Source organism: Eublepharis macularius, chromosome 2 (assembly GCF_028583425.1).
Source record: "Eublepharis macularius isolate TG4126 chromosome 2, MPM_Emac_v1.0, whole genome shotgun sequence".
Classification (NCBI taxonomy): Eukaryota; Metazoa; Chordata; class Lepidosauria; order Squamata; family Eublepharidae; genus Eublepharis; species Eublepharis macularius.
In genome coordinates this window covers 156,127,928-156,144,329 of record NC_072791.1, presented here as the reverse complement: position 1 = coordinate 156,144,329, position 16,402 = coordinate 156,127,928, and the positions used below count along the sequence as shown (strand labels likewise).

Genomic DNA, 16,402 nt, shown 5'->3' with positions numbered 1-16,402 from the left:
TAGTTCTGGCTCTAGGCTCTTAACCCTGCTGAAAGTAGGAACCACAATGTCCTTCAAGACCTCAGGCTTCCTACTAGCATTATATCTGTGTTTTCAGGGTGCAGTTTCAGTTTGTTCATTCTCAAACGTTTAACCATAGTGGTCAGGCAATGGCTCAGAACCTCTACCACAAAAAAAAGCAAGTGAACAGTTAATAGAAAACATGATGTTGAACAAGTTTTGGGAAGTATTAACCTGTTCTGTGAGATATATTGTTTTTAAAAAATTAGTATGTAGATATATTTCAACATGAATCATGGCTATGCAAAATTTCAAGGAAATCCATGATAAGGAGACCTGCTTTTGCTGATAGAGCACACAATGCACCACATGAAACAAAACCTTGTGTCTGTCCGTAAGAAGTAGAGTATGTATTCATAAAGCTGCAGTTTGGACTGAATCCATATGAGAAGAAAAGAGGGGGTTTAACCCTTCACACCCTGCTTGGTTGAGCTAATCAAACCCAGCCTCCTCATGGATTTCCTTGTAAAATCTGCCCTGTTTCCTTTAAAATGGTAATAACTAGGGCTCATTTCAAGGGGGAACGTGCAGGAACACAGTTCCGGCAGTTCCCCAAAGAGGTCATGTCAGGTGGCGCCGCCCACCTGACTCTTGGCCATTTTGGGCCCGTTTTGTCCTGGATTGGGGCCAAAATGGCCCGGATTGGGCCTCTGACGGGTGGTGGATCACTCTCCTGCTCAACAGCAGCTCGATCCTGACCATTTTGGGCCCCTTTTCGGCCATTTTCAGCCCCTTTTTGCCATTTTGGGCTCAATTTCGGCCCTGAATGGCCAGGATTGGGTCCAAAACAGCCAGGATAGGTGATGCCAGGGGGTGTAGCATATGCAAATCAGTTATGCTAATGAAACATTTCCAGTGATGTCAAGGGGTGTGGCATATGCTGATGAGTTATGCTAATGAATTATGCTGATGAGTTCCTCCAGCTCTTTTTCTATGAAATGACCCCTGGTAATAACGGAATAGAAACCCCACTTCTGATTATCACAATTTAGCAGGGAATGAAAGGTTGAATCCTTTCTACCCTTTCCTCACAATGTTAATTCAAACTGATGCTTTATGATTACAATGTACCTTTTAAGGACTGATAAGAGTTCCATGTTATCTGTTTTTGCCCTGTGCTTCATAGCTAAACAGATATTTGATCCTGGGTTTACCTCCTTCTGATCAAACACACCATGGCACACTAGCTCTTTCAGTGATGGCAGACAGCTACAAACACGTAAAACAATGGACTGAGAGAGAAGAGGAACTCATATTCATGCCTTCATTTAAGCATTCTGAAGACGACCATGGCCATTGTACCTCAGAAGATGACCATGGCTTACAGAATGATATGAAGATACCTGATACTGTTACATTGTTAATACTAAATAGCATAGTCAGTGACTAAGGGCCTACTCACATGTTTACATATGTGCTGCAAATTCCATGGTTGGAACTTAATTTCCAAGCGCACATGGGCCCAATTCAGGTCAGGACCACAGCATATAGGGAGGAGCTGAAGCCTACCAACCATGCCATTTCCATGACATCAAATGGACCAGGGAGACATTAGCAGTGGACTAGGACCCAGGAGACATGGGTTCCAATCTTCACTCTGCCACTGCAGTTTGCTCGATAACCTTGGGCCAGTCATTCTCTCTCAGGTTACCTACATCTCCAGGTTGCTGTGACAACGGAGGAGAAGAGAATGATTCTCTAAAGTACTTTGTTTTCAAGAAAAGCAGATACAAATACCTAAATAAATAATTATTTGCTCCCTCACTTATGTTTGGTTCAATAAAGCCCAATTGGGGAATTTCAGATTGGGATAACAGCATGAGGGGAAAGGCATAAGCCCCATCTTCCCACACATTGCAGTGAATCAGGCCTCCATAACCCAGAAAGCATGGAACTCCCACAGCATGCTTGACTGTAATGTCTGGATTGCCCTCTGATTATATATAAGCGTGACCAGAAAATCTTTATTTCTAAATTAGCTTCTTTGACTCTACATATTAACCCAGCAACTTCTTAAGTCTTCTTTGTACCTTTCTAAATCTGCAGTGTACAATCTATCTGAACTTCATTTCTTATGGTTTCTGAATAACCTCCAAGCTTCCTTAAGAGATCTGACACTCTTGACCCTCAACTTCCTTTTAATTAATAGGCCCATTTTAAGAAGCTTCCTCTCTTGAAATTAAATGTGACCATATGGAAACCTGGGCAGGTTTCCACTTCGATAAATACTGAATTTAATAGCATTGTGGTCATTGTTCCCCAGACAACTCATCTTGCGCAAGGTCCTGGGCATCACCCAGGATTAAGTCCAGGGTCACCTTCCCTCCAGTTAGTTCCAAGGCACAGTCATGTATTGTATCCAGAAATTCTGTCACTTTGTTGAGATCCAAACATGCATGTGCCTTAGCCAATATGAGGGTAGCTGAAGTCATTCAATATTGTAACACTTTCTCCCTGGGTCTACCTCCCTGACTCTTTCTCTTTATTTATGTCTGCATGCTGCATTTTTGCAATGCCTTTCAACTATTTGGGGGTTTAGCACAGTTTGTAAATTCAAAACAATTTTTTTTTTAAACATACAAGTAAAAAGTAAATAAAAACAAGGAAACAACTGGCATAGCTAAACATCAAAACAATAACAATCCTGAAAACTAAAAACAGCACACTGGTAATAACTAAAAATCTAAAAACCTTAGGAGCTCTTAAACAACAAACGCACTTTCAAATATGTAAGAATTTATCCCCTTGCAGAAGGAAGGGAATGTGCCTGTAGAGGTTAAAGGAACAGAAAATTCCATGGTTTGGAAGGCAGTAAAAAAAAATCCTACTCCTAGCTGAAGATAATCTAGATACTCGGAGCAGGGTCTGAGCACCATACAATCTTATGCCTACAATCAGGGTGGGGAGAAAAGAATTTAATGTCATTAAAGGGCAAAACCAGTCTCTTGAGTTGGATATGGAAAAACGCTAGCAAGCAGTGGGTTGAATCCAGTGGAAATTTCAGCTGACAGAAAAGGGGAAATGTTAAGCAATTCCTCCTCACACATCAGACCTCCAGTTCCCTCCTCATGCTGTTCCTGGGCATCAGCTATCTCCCCAGAAGCAACATTCTAGGTACAGTGGGCAGGGGAAGCAAGGAAGTCTCTCCACTGATGGAATAGCCCTCTGCCAGTGTAGATTTTGCACAGGATCCAGCCAAAGTTTTGGAATAGGCATAATGAATCGCTTATATTCATTAAAAGATGAGTACCTGCATTCTGTACCTACTGGATCTTCCTGTCTTCAAACAGTCCAGATTTGTGTACATTATAATAGTTCAATCTAGAAGTAACCAAAGCATGAACAACTGTAGAAAAATCTTTGCCTTCCCCAGCAGGAGTAGTTAGTAAATCAAATGAAGGTGATAAAAGTATGCTGGAGCACTACTGCTATCTGAAAATCCTGGGACAAAGCTGAGTACTTCCAAGCTGCAAACCTGATCCCCAAGTGGCAGTATGGCCCTCTGCAGAACAGGCACATTTCTATCCAACTAGACCTTCTGCCAGCATTTCTGCCTTGCTTGGATGCATCCTCGGTTTATTCACCTTTACCAAATCCACCACAAACTTCAAGCACTTATTCAGAGAAGTCACTGCTGCATTTGGATCAGATAAAAAGGAGAAACAGAGACAAGTGTTATGAGCTACCTCTTGGGAACATAAAGCAAATTCTTGGGTGACGTCACCCAGTAGTTACACAGCACAGAAGAGCTTCGGGGATAAGAAATGACCATTACTTTTCATATTCTTACACCTCAATGTTTTTTTCATTTCAACCAGGGCAGAAGGAGATAAGAATGAGCTACAAGGTAATTAAGGAACAGGAATGAGTACTGTGTAGTGGTTAGAGCACTGAATGAGGATCTGTGAGGCCCAGGTTTAAATCTCACTCTGCCATGGAAGCTTACTGGGTAACCTTGGGCCAGTCACACTCTCTCAGCCTAACCAACCTCACAAGATTTTTGTGAGGATAAAATGGAGGAAAGGAGAATGATGTGAGCCACTTTGGGTCCCCATCAGGGAGAAAAGTGAGGTATAAATAAAGTAAATAAATAAATGTCCAATCAGCAAAGTGATACCAATCTTGGCACTGACAAGGGTTGTCCTGATAGGCTACTATGCACAGCTTTTCCACCAATCAGCACACTGTCTCAATGGATTTTTGGATTCTGTATAAGCAGCGCTGTCATTTCCATTTGCCTGTGCAAGAACTTTTCCATAAGAGGTTAACACTAGGCTAACAAAATACCCTTTACCCGACAATAGCCCTGCAGAGAAGATTAGCATATCAAGCAATCCATATGCAAAAGAACCTCCTCAGGATACAGTGAAGCCTCCCTCCATTAGCATTCCACACCCTGGGAAACTCTTACAGGATGACTCAGCCCAACCCTACCTTCCTGAGTAGATATAAATTACCTGCCAACTTCTTTTCCACACTGTGACACTGAGAGATCTCAGTCTTTTGGTGCTACACCTCTGAAGATGCCAGCCACAGCTGCTGGTGAAACGTCAGGAACTACAACGCCAAGACCACGGCTATACAGCCCGGAAAATCCACAACAACCATCATTTTCCATAAGACATTCTTAATTTTTTCTGTAGCTTGTTTTGCTGTTATAATTGTTACTGAGTGATTAAGCTATGTAGGAGTAACTGTTCATATCTGGGCCATTTCCACACTGCTTACCTCTGCCCATAACGACCCGGTAGATTGCGCAAAAAACGCGGAAGATCGTGTTTTCTCGCGCGAGATTTGCGCGATGTCACATGACGCCACGTAAATCTCACATGAGAAAACGCGATCTTCCGTGTTTTTTGCGCAATCTACCGGGTCGTCATGGGCAGAGGTAAGCCGTGTGGAAATGGCCCTGGGGTCCCCAAATCCCAACTTTACCCACTCTGTGGGTACTGCCTGCATTGTGCCAAACACGGTGCCTTTTTCATAATATAGGCTGTTTTCTTTGTGTTGCCAAATGCAGGCATGTGTACTCTGCCATGTTACTATTACTTGTCTTTCTTGGAGTTGCCAAATACCTCTCTGTGTCTGCTGAACAAAAGAAAATTTTAATTCCCTATAAAAGGAGGGGCCCTTTCCCTTATCTGACAGGGATCCCTTGAGAAGGTCATAAAATCATTCATCCCAATTCATCAGACAAAATAACGCTGATGAGCTAGAAATGTGTTCTGTCCAATTGCCTGTAAAATGAGAATCTTTTATCCAATTTGCCTAAAATGCAGGCATGTAGGATCTTATAGGTGAAAGATACAGTCCCTGAAAATGTCATTCAAGAAAACAAAAAAAAAAGAGCTAGAAATGTGTTTCCCATTGAAACTAAATAAGAAAACAAAACATATATTTCTTTATCAGCAGGATTTTGGTTCAGTGGCACCTTAGAGATTTTCAGGGTATAAGCTTTCAAGAGTCAAAGTTCCCTTCTTCAGAAATCAAGAAAGGCGGGAGCTTTGATTCCCAAAAGAGTCAAAGTTACCTCCCTTCTGAAGAAGGGAGCTTTGATTCTTGAAAGCTTACATCATGAAAATCTTGTTGTTCTCTAAGGTGCCATTGGACTCAAATCCTACTGTTCTACTGCAGACCAACAGAGCTACCTATCTGAAACATATATATCAATATATCTAATTCTCAACATGTCCATGTCTGTGGATATTTAAATCTCAAGGCTGAAGCCATGAAGAGACATGACAAATCTTTCTACAAACTCAAGAAAAGCCCCAGGTTTGCAGAAAAATCTGAAATTGAAAAAAATACATTGAGGAGTTTAAAAATCCAAATAATAGCAGCAGCACCTGTACCTTTAAAAAATGAATGCCCTCTACAGTGGCCACTGTGGGGGTTACTAGGCAGCCACAACGGTATTGTCAGACTTCAAACCTTGGTTTCTGTCGGTAAAAGGCAAGAGGAGAGGGCAGGGCTATTTTCAGGGCTGTTTTCGCCTTTGAAGGAGGACTCACTGGGGCTAGGTCCATGAGCAAACCACCAGGAGACTTAGTATCACATGGCTTGCATGAGTCACCCACGACCGGCTGCTTGCTACTGTTCAACAGCAGCTGCCACACAAAAGCCAGAATTTCAGACTAGGATCTGGGAGACCCAGGTTCCAATTACCACTCTGCCATGGAAGCATACTGGATGACCTTGGGCCAGTTAAATATTTTCAGCCTAACCTACCTCACAGGGTTGTTGGGAAGATAAAATAGAAGAGAGGAGAATGATAAATGCTACTTTGGGTCCCTGTTGTGGAGAAAGGTAGGTTATAATAGAAGTAAATAAATAATAAATATAGCTGTAGATAGGATGGGCAGACAAAAGGTAGGTTCGTGGGAGGGAGGGAGGGAGGGAGGGAGGGAGGGAGGGAGGGAGGGAAAGAAGAAAAGAGAAAAGGGAGAAAGTAAAGATTTCCAGGAAGAAGAGAGGAAATAGTGTGGGGAGGAGGATACAGGAGAAAGTGAGGCACCCACTGCAATTCTGAGGCCCTCCACAAGGTAGCTTCCATGAGGAACCACAATGGTCTTCCACCACTGCTTTCAACAGCCTATTCTGCAGACTGAAGTAGTATCACTGTAACTCAGTGCCTCTTATTCCTAACTCATAAAACAACCTAGCAGGATCAACAGAATTAGCAAGGTCACACTCCCCCACCCTCTTACTGATGCAAAACATCAACCAGGGTGACCAAGCCATTTCCATCCCAAAACCAGACCTAAATTCAGCCTGTTATGGATCTAGGTGATCTGTTTCCTCCAAGATAACCTGCAGCTGTCCAGCAACTTACACAACTAACTAGTTCAAAAGTGGAAGATTCAAAATCAACCTATAATTACTTAGGAACAGGGCTTCTTTCAAAGCAGCAGGAACAAATCTCTCCATAAATTATGCATTTACCACCTTGCCGAGTGGAATAGATGATAGTAGATGCATGTTATTAGACAAGAGTTTGCTGTAGCATGAGCCTTCCTCAAGGATTTCATCCATATTCTCAGGCCAAATCAACATCCTAGCAATCAAAACTAGCAGAAGTTCTTCAGGTAATGATTGAAAGCTTGTAATAGTTGGAACGGATGCAAGCAATTTTATATGCAAGATGCTGTGCATCACCATGAACTACTGATGGATAATAAGTAGCCTGCAAAAGCTATCCAAAAATACTCCATCTGATAGCACTACACAAACACAACTGTAGCAGCTCTCTTTGCCACCAACAATGTCAGAGAATAGGCCTTCAAATGAACTCTGGCACATCTTTGAGCAGATTTATCACGGTTAATTTGCATGTTGCACTTTTATTATCATCAAAACTGCTTAATTATCCCTGGTGCCTCAGTAAACCAAGAGATTGCCATTTCTCCCTCCAATTAGATAGGGTGTCTACAAGTGGTTATACCAACCACTTAAGCCAGTTCTCTATTACAGAGGTCAGCCAGGGTTCAGGAGGCTTGCCATGTCAGCTGGAGATCTTCCAAGAGCAGGAAAAAGCCACAGAATTCAATAGGTTCCAGAGCTGGATTGTCATAACAGATCATTCATCCTTGCAGAGAGTTTACTGAGATCTCAGTTTCCAACCTTCAACAGGCAGTGATCTGATGACATCAGGGAGTGATCTGCAGAGTGGGTTCCCTCCAGTTTCTGGAGCCCCCCCCCTTAGGCCCCCCCTTTTGTTTCCAGCTCTGATCTTTAATACAATCTGCCCAATGCTTCCGTCAGCACCATGCTTTCTCAATGCGTACTAAATTCCTTTGCAGAAGCCCTATAATCTGTTTTATCTCTTCTTTGGTTTTTGTTTTCATATGTGAGCTGCTTTTATACAGCCCCAAATAATCTTCTGTTTATATAACATGAGTTCAAGATGTTTCTATTGCATTAATATTTTTCCATACACAGATGATTTCTCAGCTTCTTTCCTCACTGGAACAATCTTCCGCCTTCCTGCTCATATGCTCCAACTTGCAAGTCTTGATCTGGGCAGCAGAAGATGTAGAATGAAAGATTAGAAAAGGATGCTTGTCAACAGGAAGATGGCCCCTAAAATCAGGAAAGGAATTCTTGACTCCCAAAGCAAAATATTTAGGAGTTTTCTTGTGGGTCATTATGTGTAGGGGCCTTGGTCCTGCTCTGTCAGTCAGGGCCTCAGTTTCTTTATCACTATCTTGGGATTTGTCTGAGACATGCAGAACTGAAGTGCTCTGGCCCAACCACAGAATGAGTCAGTGGCTTGGGATCTTTACGGGCTTCTTCCTCCTCCCTGCCTAGAAACACCACACCCTAGACAAAGTATTGGCTGAACAATTAGAACAAGATGCTATAGATGGATGGGAATCGCTGGGCTCACAATTCTTAGACATCAACCTCAGCCATTGTAGGGTATAGGAAAGACAAATTTGGAAGAGACATAAATAGTTAACAATGGAAGTTTTCTGTTGGATACTGGGGAGGCGGAAAGAAGATACTGTACTCTATTTATTTACTTATATTCTGCTTTCCCCACAAGCAGGCTTAGAGGGGATGACAAAGTAATAAATATATATATAATAAAAACATACAATAAAAACATTAATTTCATCAAATAAATAGTATATAAAATATATCAGAGCAGCACACAATGCCACATCTCAGGTCTTAAGTATCTTCAGAGTCCACAGGGCAAGGTGGCTAATTATTACTGGGTCGGGGTACAAATCCCCCCCCACACACACACACACTGGCAGGAGGTGATCTGTCAGCCTCAACCACCATAAACCTGGTGGAACATCTCCATCCTAACAAGTCTGGCAAAACAATGGCTGTTTCCACACTACTTACCTTCATCTGGAATGCCGCGGAACGTCACCAAAAAAACTATGGAAGACAGCGTCTTCTCGCGTGAGTTTTGCACGATGTTGTGCAAAACTCACGCAAGAAGACGCTATCTTCCGCGGTTTTTTTGCAACGTTCTGCAGCATTCCAGATGAAGGTAAGTAGTGTGGTAACGGCCCATGACAAATCCTGCTGAGACTGGGCCTCCATTGACAGAGAGTTTTACCGGATACATGCCAGAGCTGAAAAAGCCCTGGCCCTAGTTGAGGTAAGGCAAACCTCCTTGGGGTCAGGGACCACCAAGCTGTTTATCTGCTGAATGGAACAACTTCCAGGGAATACAGGGAGAGAGATGGTCCCACAGATTTGTCGGTCCCAGTCCGCTAAGGGCTTTAAAGGTTAAGACCAGATCCTTGAACCTGATCCAGAACTCCACTGGCAGACAGTACAGCTAGTGCAAGACAGGTGTAATATGTGACTGGGAACAAGGTCCCAGTCAACCCCTTGTGAAAAAGAACACATGAACACATGGGAGATGAGGTTGCTACTAGAGCTGAGCCAAAATTTCAAAGACAAACATTTCCACTATGAAACATGAAGTCTGGAGGCGCCCAAAATGTTATCCTGAAGACCCTTCCCCAAACCTTATCTTTTTTACATAGTTTGACTCAGTCTAATTCATTTGATGTCATCTTTTTAAAAGAATACTATTGACTGGAGCCAATCAGGGCCAAACAACAAGTGACGGTGACCACAGGCCCATCCAATGGCCACCCTTGCCATTTTAGAGCATTTGTAGTTCTTCTAAAATTGCAGTGATGTCCTAATCCAGAAGGCATGTGCAACACAGTGGTCCCAGGAACTCTTGTCCTCATCCCTCTCACCCCCGCACCTTTTAAGGTGTAGAAACAGAGCTGGAAGGGTTAGCACCTGAAAAGGCACAGGGAGGGAATAAGAGTTCCTTAGGTTGCTGTGCTGCATGTGCATTCTGGATCAAAGCTTCACAGTAATTTTAAAAGAACTACAAATGCTTCTATAATGCCATGGGATGGACTTGTGCTCACTGCCACTTGTAGTTTGGCCCTCAGGATCATGTAGACATTGTGATATTTTGTAGCCAGTCACATTTGATAACACTACAAAGCAAAATCAAGAGAACAATGCTTCCTTCCCTTATCAAAGCAGGAGGCCATGTTTAGCAAGAAGCAAAATTTAACCCTATCACATACACACATTTTGGATCAACCATTGCCCCATTTACTATGGGCCTAACATATCCTGCTGATCAAGATGGGCCAGGTTAACCAGGTTAATTTGGTTAAACCCAGCAAATGCTGGCTGCTTCTTCAGGCTATTTTTCTTCTTTCCCAGGCTTTTCCCAGCAGAGGAGGGGGGTTGAGGCAGAAGGGAAGGGGAGTGAGTGGCCAGTGGTGACAGAGAACTTGGCTTCTTTGGACAATCGGGATTCTCTGATGCGAGAGAGCTTTTTTCAAATTCTGCAAAGAAGATTAAAAGCAGCTGTGGCTCAGAGTAGACTCCATTTTGAGGTAGAGACCGGAGAGGTTTAAATGGTGCTCTCTTGCCTCTGAAACAGGAAGATTCAGAGGAAGAGAGTGAGCTGTTAGGGAAAGTAGAAAATCTGACACACCATGTAAGTGCCACAAACAAGCAGAGGCAAACTCACAGAATGAGTTTGCCTCTACTAAAGCTAGAGAATGCTTTTGTGTTGTTCTTTGGTATAATATTAACTTTCTTCATTGCAAGGGTGGGAGGGAACATGATGGCCAGCGATGAAAGGCTGCTGCAACCTGCAGCTCTGTCTCAAGGCTCTCTGAGCCAGTGAGAGTGGCAGTGTAGGTGGGCAGAGTGCAGAAACTAGAGAGAGGAGAACATAGAATTCCCAAAATTTCCTCACCCTCTGACTTTCTGATGCCTTTCTTGGGGGAGACATCCGTTATGCTAAATCACAACAACTGTGTTTGCTTGCCATTGCCATGTGTTTAGTGGTTCTGCCACTGTAGAGCCGATGATGTGGGTACCTGGATTCTGTTCTGTGGTTTTCCTCACTGCCCCAGGGTCCTGCCTGGCTTCTGTGAGTGACACTGGTTTTGTTGCACTTGCACTTTGCTTCTGTTTGGTTTTGATGGAATTCACTGATTTGACATGACTCTCTGGTTTGATGTTGTTCCCCTTGTTTCACTTTGGTCTTGGGGGGATTCCATTCCCTTGCTTCAGTTTGGTTCTGTTGGGCTTTCTCTAGGTTCGGTCAGCATTTGAGACTGGCCAGTGGCTACCTTGCCACTTTGTGTTTTTGCCTGAGAGCCAGCTTGGAAATTTTACCACCACAGGAAACAATGGAGATTGGCTGTGGGCACCTTGTTCGTAGTATTGACTCCTGGGGTCCACAGCGGTCAGGAAGGAATAGGTTCTCTGCACATTTGGTGAAGTTTGCTTGAAATATGCCTCCCAGCCACCCAGATAGTTTTCCCCATAGGGAATAATGGATGGATAAATTTGGGGTTCTCTAGTCTTGCTGAATAGGATTAGAGAATCTTACCTGAATTTCAGGGACACCAGTTTGACTGGCTCCAACTAGAATCTATCTATCTAGAAAAGCCAGTTTAAGTTATCACTTTCTCTGATTTAACCTAGACAGTAAGTATTTTTTACTGTTTCTCACATTTTTATTCCACCCTTCCTCTGAGGAGTTCAGGGTGGCATACATGGTTCTTCCCTCCTCCTCCATGTTCTCTTCACAACAATCCTAGTTGGTAGGTTAGGCTGAGAGACTTTGAGACTTACTCAAAGTTATCAAATGAACTTCATGGCCAAGTGAGGATCTGAACTTGGAACTTCCAAGTCCAGTCTAACCACAATACCACACTGGCTTTCTTCTTCCTAACTGGTCAGTCTTCACTTCATGTTACTGAAGGTCTTCCCCTGCTCGATGCTTATTGAGCAGGAGGGCACCAATCACAGTGCTTTAGAATATGCAACTTGTGACTTCTGGAAGTTGGATTCTTTCCTAGCTAGAACCCTACTTCCTGGCGTAGAATTAGCTTCTGCTGAATGAAAGGAAAGGGGCTCATCTGAATTCAGACTTAAGTGGTGCAACATGGAAGAGAGTTTTCTATGCATCAACAACAAAGCTCTAGTTCCCAACAGCTTTACCTCTTTGCTTTTCCATTTGCCAGTTACAGTTCTGCCTGTGCATCTAGGCTTGTACTCTTAGCAGCAGAGAAAGAGATAAGCCACAGGGAACAGAGTTAATGCAGCAGGATCTACAGTCATATGTTTGAACTGTCTCTTTGCTCAAATGCAAGATAAAGAAGAATGTGTGCAGGATGGGGCCATTATGACAACAGATGCCAATCTCAGAGACCATCACAGGATCATCAACAGAGAGGCCAACACAACTCACAAACCGCAGTGCAAGATTTGTTCTCTACATATTATGATAAAAGCACCCAATCTGATGCCCTGCAATGACATGCAAGGCAAAGACTTGAATCTTTTGTGCCATAAGAGGAAATGGGTGCTTATGACAGTAGCTATCACAGAATGCATCACAGAGAATATCAGAAATTGAATACAAACCCTTTATTCATTGTTGTTTCCTTGTTGAGGAAAAATGTATTCTGTCTGCAAACCTGAAATATCATTTAATTTGGGCCACAATTATTTCTAAGAAAAGAACAGAGGAAGGAAGTGTGACAAGCTAAAGGGTCAAGATGCAGCACACATCAGCTGTCTCTCTGAAGATGCTTGAGTAAAGTTCTGTACCAGGGAACACATTGGATGAGGATTCCACAGCTTTAGAGCAATGATTTTCAGTATTTTCAAAGAAAGAATCTTGAGATTCCTTGAAAGCTTATTAGGGAAAAAAGGCAAATGAGTATCCCTAAACAAGATGATTACTGACCATCAGTGACATGCAGACTATTTTGAGACCATTTTAGCACACACAGTTCACTTTACTTATCCAGTATCCTATACTGTGAATGTCTCCCTCTCACTCACTCATATATACTTCTGAAGCCTTCTATGGCAGACATACAGGGTTTTCTTGGCAGTGTAATAGATGTGGAAAGGGTTCCTTGGAAAACATCTGTTAAGCAAGCAAAATAGAATAATTTCCTTGCTAAATTTCACAAGCCCACAGAATAATGGGAGAAAGGTTGATTTCACCTCTGAACTGACCATTTCTGAGATGTTGTAATCAGTTCTAACTGGAGAGAAAAAGGGGGCCAAGAATATCTATAGGAATGAGACAAGCAATAGGAATTACACTGTACAGAAACAACCACATTAGGCTTCATCTGGCTTCCCTAAAAGACTCAGAAATGGAATTTAATGTGAATATAGACACCGTCATTTATAATATTAAAACTTTCTTTACATAGTTTTAGGAAGCAAGGAACATTCCTAAATATTCAGCATGCTTCCACATCTGCTATCCAGTCCAGAATTCGATTCCCTAAGGACCTTAGCTGGCATTTTCCCTAACAAAAGACCAATGTCTAGCCTTCATATCTTAGAAAGCTTTGAAAATATGCAAAAGTGTCTGCTAAAGGCTATGAAATTGAAAGGGAGCCACAACCCAGACTTCCAACATTAAAAACAGTGAGATGTTCTTGGCACACCTCCATCATTCTTCATGCTGGCCTCTTAAGTTGTGCTTTCTAACATGCCCTGAGGCCCTATAAACCTCCTTCTGCATTCATGCCCACCCTACTTCACCCTCAGTGATATCAGCTCTTGAAAAACATTTCAAATTCTAAAAGATCATCAGATGAGAAAGGGATAAAAAACACATATCACTGAGAGCAAGAAAATATTTCAAAAAGAAATAATTATCATATTCATCAACACACCTAAAAGGTTCTTTGGACCCCATCGATGCAAACAGATAAGCAACCACTAGCTCCTCATTGCTGGAAATCTGGGATACATTCATATGATTCCACCAGTGGCTCAAACTCATCCATTTGGGAATCACTGCTTAATCCATAGTCTATAACTGCATCTATGTTATCAAAGACTAATGCTTTGTTAATAAACCCACAAACATCCTGCAGTTGTGCATTTCCATAGTTAATGTTTTGTTTGTGTTTTTCAGCTATAAAATCCTCCACATTCCTTTTTCATCAAATACGTGCCTTTTGAGAGGGCAAGAAATACAAGCGAGACCAATGATTCTGCAGAAATCTACCATTAAGCGTCTATCAGATCTCTCCCATCTTCTTTCCCAAGAGTTCAGTTCCCATCTGGCTCTACCTTGTTCTGCTGTGCAATCCCAACTCCCTTCTGGACAGCTAGGCCTTTATTTAACAACTTGAATCACTGATAAAAGTACTCCTTTAAAACCTGTAATCTGAACTTAAGTCATACCATTACAAATGGCATCAGGAAGTTGCATATTTAGAGTTTGCTGTTTGTTCCAGATCAGATTTGAACAGATTAAAATAAAAAAAAATCTGGTTGGTTTCTTTCTTTCATTATTATTCTTACTAATCCACCAGCCCCACTTACTAGTCTATTCTCCTGGGACACAAAGCCATCCAAAAGTCCTTCTGGCTCATATCACCATTGCCAAGAAGAGAAATTCTGCTTTGCTGATGATTCCAGAACAGAAGCCCTCCTCCACATCATGTCTGCATTTACTCTGTAAGGTAAGAAAAATGAAGGAAGTTCTCTTTCAGACACTGATATAGGAAGTGGTAATGGTAGGAACAGAAGGCCCCGAGGATCTGACCATGTCACTAGTGTTAGAACCAGCCTTCATACTGCAGCCTAAAAACAAACCAATATCTATAAATCCTGCTCAGCATCTGTCAGAACTCTGCATGCTTGGTGCTCATAGCAAGGAGCAGGATAACAAAACTCCTGAATACTTCCCAAAGGCCATCACTGCTACACCCTTTTGTGTGAGATATTGGAAAGTGGCTGCTTCCCACTCATCGTTTGCATAAGGAGAGGATTTTCAATCTAGCTCTGACTTTCAGTTTGCTGCTGTTGGCTCCCAAGCCTAAAAAGGCAAAGTTTACAAAGCATTGCTTTTGGGACTCCTGGAGGGTGACGCTGAAAACTGGCTCGCACCCACCAGCTTCAAAGTCTGCAGAAGATCTCCTGACCTAAAACCTGCCATTTTGCAGCAACTATTTTCCTAAATCTTCATCAGAGCACCATCCTGGGTAATCCTGTGTGTGCACATGCAACATTTGTGGACTTCTAAATGATGCCACAGTTATCTTAAACAAGAGGTAGACAGAGCAGGACTAAAGGTCCCTATAGCCCAGCATCCTGTCTCCAACAGTGGTCTGAGCAACATTACATGTTAAGAAAGCAAAAAGCAAAAGCCATCTAGCAAAAGCCATCTATCTATAGCTTAGTTGTGGGAGATCTCTCTCTCTCTCTCTCTCTCTCTGTGTCTCTCAAAAAGCTTTTCATTTGAAAATATGCAAGAAAGCCCATCAGGGCCATATAATCTTGATCCCCACTATGGCTCAAAGTGAGCATGCTTGCATTTATACAAATTAGGCTTACCTGTGGCAGCCCTGCCCAGGGTTGCCAACCTTTCCAGAGCTTCTGCAACTGTGCCTTAAAGCAGTTTGACGTGCAGACATTTAACCACTGATAACATCTATTCTACGTTGTGAAAAAGTTTCATCTACTAATTTCTATACATCAAGTTAAAAAGCAGAGGAGCAGACCAGGCAGATTTTTTTGTTCTGGTCAGCTGACAACCACATCCCTGCCTCAACAGCCAGTTCCCTGTCCATGGCAAAGCGCTCCTTCAAATGTATCTTGTGACACATTCACTATCATGCCCAGACTGAAATGTAAGTGGCAGGATGGGGCTTATGACCCAACTACAGCCAAGAAACTAATTTACCAAATGACATCCTGACACTTCCCTCTTCTATCTGCTATGCCTGCGTCCCATTTCCCAATCCAATAGTCTTTAATGCTTGGATCATTTCTCTAAATGAGCCTCCAGAGCATGTATAGAAAACCAACACTACATAGAAAAGTCACCACCATCACCAACCTCTACAAATATGTTGTGCACAGAAGATGACCTCATGTTTATACAAAATGGGAGCGAGAAGGTGATAAGTGTTGCTGTCAGCTGAGTAGCAGATAATGAACCTTTACTAATGTTTTTTTTTCATTTTTCTTTTAAGCCACAATGACTTACGTGGCTCTTTGTGGGCAGGTGAGCCAGTTAACATTTTGATAGGCAACTTTTCTGGATTTGTTGCAAAGCTGTATGTTTACAGATCATGAGCTGTACCCCCCCCCCCCGAGTCTAATGCACATTTAGTTTCTTGTTGCTACAATTTTAAGCATTTCAAAACTCAGTATATGCTATAAAGTAGTGTATGTTTCACTCTTATCCAATCAAGAAATATTACCACCCAGATAGTATTAACTAGTAGTTAGACCAGTGATCCCCAACATGGTGTCCACAGTGCTCACCGGTGTGTTT

General features: G+C 42.4%; 1 protein-coding gene across 10 annotated transcripts in view; it reads right to left on the bottom strand.

The window, feature by feature from the left end:
* Window positions 1-16,402, bottom strand: part of TNS1 (tensin 1) — a 390,644-nt gene that overhangs the window by 176,423 nt on the left and 197,819 nt on the right. Inside the window, exon 2 of one of the 10 annotated variants that reach the window (XM_054971396.1) lies at window positions 14,443-14,575. The exons of the other annotated variants lie outside the window; for them this stretch is intronic. The gene's annotated coding sequence lies outside the window, so the exon portion shown is untranslated. The remainder of the gene's footprint in view (window positions 1-14,442; window positions 14,576-16,402) is intronic. 10 annotated transcript variants of the gene reach the window in all.